Source organism: Barbus barbus (genome assembly GCF_936440315.1).
Source record: "Barbus barbus genome assembly, chromosome: 13".
Lineage (NCBI taxonomy): Eukaryota > Metazoa > Chordata > Actinopteri > Cypriniformes > Cyprinidae > Barbus > Barbus barbus.
The window spans coordinates 23,888,586-23,897,886 of record NC_136741.1 but is presented as its reverse complement, the minus strand read 5'-3'; positions in this window follow the sequence as shown (position 1 = coordinate 23,897,886).

Genomic DNA, 9,301 nt, shown 5'->3' with positions numbered 1-9,301 from the left:
CCTCATTTACTTGAAACAAATTTAATCTTCTTATCGAACAAAATTAGCTTATTAGCCTGTCAGAGAAAAGCGAGAGAGACTGAGAAAGAGACCTTAGATCTATATTGGTACAGAGGAACCCAGGGGTATAACTTTGTCTTCATAACAAAGCAATTCTATGTTTCTTAGGAAGTAACTTTCCTTAGCGGTCTTTGAGGGCCGTATATATTTCTTAATTTCTAATATAAATCAATTTAAAGCCAGGAAATGTCTGATTTTAGTGCATAAGCAACTAGTGAGGGACATTTTATAGAAGATTTAGAATAATCTTCATCTGAAATGCTTTCAGTAGATTATTCCAGTCAAATCTGTGCAAATGTATTAAAGGAACCCAAAATTAAAATTTGCTGAAAATTTACTCACCCTCAGGCAGTCCAAGATATATATGAGTTTGTTTCTTCATCAGAACAGATTTGGAGAAATGTAGCATTACATAATTTGCTCAACAATGGATCCTCTGTAGTGAATGGGTGCCGTCAGAAAGGGAGTCCAAACAGCTGATAAAAACATCACAATAATTCACAAGTAATACACACAACTCCAGTTGATCAGTTAACATCTTGTGAAGTGAAAAGCTGCATGTTTGTAAGAAACAAATCCATCATTAAGGCATTTAACTTTAAACCATTGCTTATGGCTACAATACCAGTCCATAATCTACAATAATGTTCCTTCAGTGAAATCCCCTGTTGTCCTCTCTCATCAAACTCCACCAACATGTTTGTTTAGAACAGCTTTGGACTGTTTTTGCTTATAAACTGTGCTTGATCTGTGCATATTTCTCTCCTGATTCAGACGAGATTGTGATCTTACTGTATACATTACTCTATAGAGTTCTGCATGCCTTTCGCTTATTTTCAAGCATCTGATATATTGCATGAACAAACATCATATGTGACAATTAAGAAACGTGTTGTTTGCCAACATATACAACATGATTTACAACCCCTTGGGGGCATTTGTGAATAGATTAACATGATATATTTTTCAGCATCTTACTTTACTTACTTAATCTTGGTCATTCGATGCTCTCAGCCTCACTGAGTATCCCTCCATTTTCTGGTCCTGATAGCTGCAGTATTACGGCCAGTCAGTGTGCTCAGGGCCAGACAGCAGCAAATCTATTAGAAGTGTCCTGAGGATCACACAGAAATAGAAAGAACCATTTGTGCATCAGACTGGCATGCAACGTTATCATAACCTGAAATGAGCTGAGGACCATTATGTGTTCATTTTGAAAAACAATGTTAAAATGCAAATTTGTATGATTAGGGAAACAGTTTTGTTATTACAAATGGTATTTTAATTTTTACAGCAGTAAATAAAAGCATTAAAGGAACAGATGAAAATTTACCTATGTGATTTAAAAATAAAAATTTATCAGCTGTTTGGACTCTCATTCTGACGGCACCCATTCACTGCAAAGAAACTATCTACATCTTGGATGGCCTGAGGGTGGTTAAATTTCAAACAAATGTTAATTATTGGGTGAACTATTTCTTTAAATTATTCTTTAGCATGTCTCGGTCAGGCTGCAAAAACAAAATCCTGTAGGAAACACTAAGATATTGTATGTACACCCACTTAAACATGAGAAACGTGTTCTATCCTAGCCTGACCTCCTCATCAGCCCTGTTTTATGTATGCTCAGCATGATGAAATGTGTGTGTGGCATTCAGACAAGAGGATTGACACATTCACATTTGGTATGCACCCACTGACACATGCTGCTGCATAGCTGACAGAGTATACAAACATGCATGATAGAAAGAGAGAGAGAATGAGAGACAGCAGCCACAAGTGAAAGAGTAGCAAACAAATAGACCTAAGAGGGCGGTGACCTTTTGGGAGAGACCATGTTTAGCTATCATAGCATTGAAAGCAGCATTGCTATAATGAGAGTGTGGAAAAGTGAAGGGCAGTTCTTAAAATTCAGCTCCATTCACCACTGAATCTCTTGAGTTTTCCCATCCGTGTTAGAAAATTCTATATAGACCAGACAAAAATTATTCACTGGAGTGTCTGGTGCCAACAATGATGGTAAAAGACACAGAGAGAAAAGGAAACAGGACTTCAATGAATCTCTATTCAGGTGTAACAGTAATTAATCCCAGAGAGTATAGGGGAAAAAGCCTGTAGTGGGAATAGAAACCATTCAAACCTACTGCACTGTGTCCCACAGCGTGAGCACTTGACTGATTAAATGATGCAGAGGCATGAAGGGAAAACGAATACAAAGTAAAGTTTGTTTGGATTGGCTTTTTCAATTGTTAAATTTTCACGTTTGTTGTAAATTCAAAAACCTTCTGGCACTCGGGAACAAATCAGTGGCAGCACTGCTCCCCCTTGTTTATATATCATTATAGTATGCTGATTTTCAATTAATAAACATTTGTTATTATCAATGTTGAAACCTGAGATATTTTTCAGAATTCTTTGATGACCAAAGTTAGAAAATAACATTTACTAGTAATGTTTTGTCATTTTAACCTTTTGTAACATTGACTTTACTTTCACTTTTGATCAATATAGTGTGTTCTTGCTGAATAAAACTTAATTACAAATATAATTATAATTAAATGTATCATTATTTTTAATTGATAATTTTTCATGTAGTTTGTTTCCTTCTAAGAAGTATATGTATATTGTAACAATGGAGAAAGGAAAAAAAATTAATTAATTGCATTAGAAACAATAAAAATGTAATTAAAAACAATAAAAAAAATTAACTGGATGAATTGCTTTAAAAACACTAAAAAAATATTTTTTTTCACCCCCTTGGTTTTGCGTTAACTTGAAATTACCTCTAAAAACCTAAATACATCAAACATAGATTTGTACAATGTGAAAATAATCATTTAAATGTTGCAGTCACAGAAATCGCTTGATGACATTGCTTCAATGTTCAATGACCTATAACGTGAATCGTGACATGACTGCGAGCTGCAAATTCTTGGAAGAAATGACTAATCTGTCTGGTGCAAACTGATAATGACACCCTGATCATACGGCATCTGTCAACAGACAGAACGCTGGCCTTTGAATCACTTCCTATTCTAAAACAACCTTTTAAAGATGATAAAGTGCTGGGAGAATATGTAGCACACAAATGAGCCTTAACTACTGTGGCAAAAAATGATTTTCCACACTCCTGGAAAAAGTACAGACAGTGAGTCTAATGTGTGCTAAGCATATGTACTCATTTAAAGTGGGATTAAGACAGGTGTAATTTTCCCAAGATCTGGCCCAAAAAAGGCTGATGGGCTCTTTTTCCTCCTTTCCATTGTCGACTTATCACAATCTCCATGACAGCTAAATTTATTTTAATCAGTGGAGTCCATTGCAAAACATATTTTGCAACTGACATGAAAAATTCTCTCGTACTATAGTGTTGCATGGCAATTCATTATGTAGATGGAAGAGAACCTCATGCAAATTAGCCTGTTTAAGGTATCTGCAGAAAACAGAAGATCTCTATTTTAAAATGTGATCTATGATTTGCAGGCAAATATGGTGTAGGTCACTGTCAAGACAGTAGGTCCCATATTCTCAAAGCTATACATAAATTCAATCTTCGATCAGAGGGTAAAATTATGGCATCATAACAGTCAAACATCCCTGGAGGAAGCTAAACAAGCACCACCACAAGTAAACCTGCACAGCTCTTCAATTTAAAATGCACTGCCAGTCGGGAAAAGCGGAGGTCATACAAACCACAAGTCATCACGTCTGTGAAATGAGAAACAGAGTATAAAGTACACTGATTCTAGAATGCTAAATGGCCACGATGTGGTCAGGAAACAGCCAAATGTGTACTTCTTAGGAGTTTTTTCTTTACTGAGATATTGATGTTATAAAAGTAGTATTTGTGTGATAATCCCTTATATTTATTGGTTTATGCTTTCATATCTGAATCTACATATTATGACTTTGCTTTATGTCTCTATAACCAGGGTCGTGGAAGTGTTAGGGCTATTTGTGCTTTAATGTGGTTATTTCTGCTGTAATTGTGTCATTCTATTCGGTCCACAAATAAGCATTTTGGTCCAGTTCCTAAAGCTTTCTGTCTGTGAGAAGGAAGCTATTAAAACCTGCCATTAAGGAACTATTAGTCTAAAAATACCTCACTCGGGTTATAAATTTCACCTCTCTCTGAGGTAACCATTCAATTTCCGCTACCACCACTATTCACCTCTTCCCAAAAATGAACTTAAGTATTTACAGTCTCTCAGTTCTTGATTGAAGCTGTAAACTATATAAACTCAGGAGGCCAACAAAAAATCCATGCTGCAAAAGTATTTCATTCATTTTATATAATGTAACAGACATTTTAATTAAATCTCATTACTAAGTAATTGGTTAAAAAAAGGACATGCATGCATTCATTAACATTCAAGAACATTTGATTTTTTGGTAAGTTTGACAAGATATCAGGTATTGTCAGAAACAACGACAACAACAACAAAAACTCTAATTTTTAATAATATTTGAAATATTAATATTGTATTAATGTTAAAATAAATATCATTTTTATCTTATTATCATAACAACAACAATACTACTACTACTAATAATAATAATAATCTCTTGTATTTTACTTACTGTTCCTTACCTATTATTTTCCAAACAGATGAAAACACTTGCTTACCTCAAATGCTTGAACTGAATCCTCCAAATCTGAACAATTATGGCTGTTGCCTATAAAATCAAACACAAAAGCAGCTGTAAATATTGTTTAGGTATCAACAATAGACTCTCTTCTAGAACTGATTTAAAATAATTATTCCTTTGTTACATCATACTGTCTACCATCACACTTTTGATGTCTCTGAATTTCTGTTTCAAGTCTAGAGTTGTTGGGAACAGGGTCAGTGAATATTCAGGGATCAGGCCTCTGTGGATGCATGGGGCCATCCTTTGATGAAATGTTGGAATTGATTTTGGCATTTCGCATTTCAGAGGGAGTCGTTTTCATGAAGTAAATATCTTGAAATTACTGAAATAGCAACTAAAAAGTCCCACTAACCCCTGACTTTCCACAGTTGGAAGTGTTTTCTTCAAATTCAAGCAAATCTGTGTCTGTAGAATCACTAAACCCATGACTAGATAAGTGGAACTGGAATATAATATATTAAATGCTAAATTATAGGAAAATCATAAATATTTGGTCCTGAGCCTTGGCTAAAACTTCATCCTGAAATCATGTGACGTTTGTAGCTAAAGTGTTGCTTTCATCAACATGAAGCAAGACTCTCAATTTGAGTTTCTAAGAAAGTATCACATGGTGGAATTATGGCTGGGGCAGGCAGTGAATGCAAATGATGCTTATTAAAGCTGTTCAAATGTCGACCTGATAATGGCGTCGCAGTGACGCAGGACAGCAGCATTCAGAGGACAAATTTAAAGCTATCAAATTGGCTTCCCTCATTCGCCCCGACACTAATTAGTCATTTTCATCTTGGGATTTGACACTCAACCTTCTATTGCACCACACACAGATACACACACACACACACACACAGGCGTAATGATTCTCTATTCTTTATAAATACTCAAAGAGGCGTAATATTACTGTAAATCATGGTGACATTTGGCAGACGTGGTCTCGGCCAGATGCAGCACATTCAGCTGTTATGCTGTTTGCTGCCGTTTTGTCTCCCAGACAAGTCGAAGGACTTGGGTTGAGGAAGGAGAATCGTTGCACACTTTATGCATTCACATTGATTTTAATTCAGCTTGTTCTGAGACATCCAGTCCAAGCCTTTGGAACTAATTTAAATGTATAAATAGAACAAGAATCTATAGATCCTGCACCACAGTATTTGCAAACGAATGAGCCACAGTGTGTGATTCAACAAAGTCCTTTTATATCATATGCTTATGTAATCGTGAGGATATTTGTAAACTGTGAAGCTTTGAGGTTACTGTCCTAGATTCTGCTAGATTCTAAAAAACTACAAATTAATAAATGAATCCACCAAACTGTGCAGAGCTTTTGAAATGTGACCATATGTGACCATGGATCACAGAACCAAGTCATAAGGGTCCATTTTTTGAAAATGAGATTTATACAGGTCCTTTTCAAAAAATTAGCATATTGTGATAAAGTTCATTATTTTCTGTAATGTACTGATAAACATTAGACTTTCATATATTTTAGATTCATTACAACACAACTGAAGTAGTTCAAGCCTTTTATTGTTTTAATATTGATGATTTTGGCATACAGCTCATGAAAACCCAAAATTCCTATCTCAAAAAATTAGCATATCATGAAAAGGTTCTCTAAACGAGCTATTAACCTAATCATCTGAATCAACTAATTAACTCTAAACACCTGCAAAAGATTCCTGAGGCTTTTAAAAACTCCCAGCCTGCTTCATTACTCAAAACCGCAATCATGGGTAAGACTGCCGACCTGACTGCTGTCCAGAAGGCCATCATTGACACCCTCAAGCAAGAGGGTAAGACACAGAAAGAAATTTCTGAACGAATAGGCTGTTCCCAGAGTGCTGTATCAAGGCACCTCAGTGGGAAGTCTGTGGGAAGGAAAAAGTGTGGCAGAAACCGCAGCACAACGAGAAGAGGTGACCGGACCCTGAGGAAGATTGTGGAGAAGGACCGATTCCAGACCTTGGGGGACCTGCGGAAGCAGTGGACTGAGTCTGGAGTAGAAACATCCAGAGCCACCGTGTACAGGCGTGTGCAGGAAATGGGCTACAGGTGCCGCATTCCCCAGGTCAAGCCACTTTTGAACAGAGAAGCAGCACTGGACTGTTGCTCAGTGGTCCAAAGTACTTTTTTCGGATGAAAGCAAATTTTGCATGTCATTCGGAAATCAAGGTGCCAGAGTCTGGAGGAAGACTGGGGAGAGGGAAATGCCAAAATGCCTGAAGTCCAGTGTCAAGTACCCACAGTCAGTGATGGTCTGGGGTGCCATGTCAGCTGCTGGTGTTGGTCCACTGTGTTTTATCAAGGGCAGGGTCAATGCAGCTAGCTATCAGGAGATTTTGGAGCACTTCATGCTTCCATCTGCTGAAAAGCTTTATGGAGATGAAGATTTCATTTTTCAGCACGACCTGGCACCTGCTCACAGTGCCAAAACCACTGGTAAATGGTTTACTAACCATGGTATTACTGTGCTCAATTGGCCTGCCAACTCTCCTGACCTGAACCCCATAGAGAATCTGTGGGATATTGTGAAGAGAAAGTTGAGAGACGCAAGACCCAACACTCTGGATGAGCTTAAGGCCGCTATCGAAGCATCCTGGGCCTCCATAACACCTCAGCAGTGCCACAGGCTGATTGCCTCCATGCCACGCCGCATTGAAGCAGTCATTTCTGCAAAAGGATTCCCGACCAAGTATTGAGTGCATAACTGAACATAATTATTTGAAGGTTGACTTTTTTTGTATTAAAAACACTTTTCTTTTATTGGTCGGATGAAATATGCTAATTTTTTGAGATAGGAATTTTGGTTTTTCATGAGCTGTATGCCAAAATCATCAATATTAAAACAATAAAAGGCTTGAACTACTTCAGTTGTGTTGTAATGAATCTAAAATATATGAAAGTCTAATGTTTATCAGTACATTACAGAAAATAATGAACTTTATCACAATATGCTAATTTTTTGAAAAGGACCTGTACATCATTTGAAAGATGAAAAAAATAAAATTTCCACTGATTTCTGGTTTGTTAGGATATGACAATATTTGGCAGAGATACAATTATTTGAACATCTGGAATCTGAGGGTGCAAAAAAAAATCTAAATATTGAGAAAATCAACTTTAAAGTTCTAAAACAGTAAAACTTCTAAATTGGCAAATAAAATGAATTTTATGTCAAAGCTAATTTATTCAGGAATACAAATCTCCACTTTATGTACCCCCTAACATGGGGCAAGCTGTGCCACAAGGTTTAATAACTCATATTTTCACAATATAACGTGGTGTAAAATATTTAAGAAGTGGTGTAAGAAGTGACACAACTCACCTCGGCTTCAAAGCTTTGTCCAAAGGAATGACTGAAAGGAAGTTCCTAAAGTTTGTAAAAGTTCCGGTGATTGGCCTTTTTGAAATCAATTGCAATTGTGTTCTTTGTTTTTCCATCAAAATATTTTCATATGCAAATAAATAGACATTAAGCCAAAAGATAATATATTTAATTTTGAAAAAGGCTTGTCAATTAGACACAAGTGCCTGTAATTACACATTCAGGAAGTCATAGAGCTTCTCCAGACAAGCGTGATTAATCAGAAAGCATTATTCAGGCTTCACGCTCAACTTGACAAATCAACGTCCAGCATATGCATGCAGAAATCCTCTGAAAGTGCTAAAAAATGATTTGATTCATAAATGAGCCTTATGCTGGGATTCTGATTAGCTTTGCATTGAGTGTGTGCTTGGCCTCAACACACTGCCAAGTCGGAACCAGCATGAGCTGAAAGGCTCCTATGAGATCCTGAAATCAAGCTGCAGATTGAGGGAGAGCGGCTCACATCTGCTCATCTGAACGAACAGACAGATTACAAACAGAAAATCTGTCACTCGCAGTGATATAATCCTTCATGTTCAACATAGTTTTTAGCTAAAGAATTGGTCTCAATAGAAATAGCAAGCAATGTTGCATTAAAAAGGCATTAAAAATCCAAATGAACCTATTCACAAGGCAATAAACTCTCCATAGGCACAGTATTAAAAATGTCATCAATCAACTCTACTGCAACTGCTCACTTCTGCTGATATTTGCATTGTTTATAAATTAAATAGCAGAGTACTAATTTGAAATTAATGTAAAAATTAAGAATCTGAATGAAATCTCATGGATCAAAGGGCTCTCACAAATTTAACAGCTCCCTGAAATTCCCCCATGGGACTGTAAAGCACGTAGAACACAAGAAAGAATCAAGATCAGTGAAAGCCAGCTGCGCACCTCTCCTCCCGAATGGATTTGGAATTACACAGACTAAAGGTAAACAACTTGGAACGCAGTGTGTTCAGAGACTTTCGTACAGTGGGGAGGTAGAAGAAGAGGTTTATCCATTACGCTTTGAAGGATTTCTCTGTATGTAAGACGCGCTTTCTCTCTCACTTTCAATTTTTCCTTCACACTTTCCCTCCTCTACGTCGAATTTTTTTTCCATGTGTTAAATAGAGGTTGCACCCCACTTCCCCTGTGGTATTAAAATGTGTGTGTATTTCCACACTAGCTCTCAGTATGTTGCACTGCAGAAAATCACATCTAATTTTCCCGGGAACT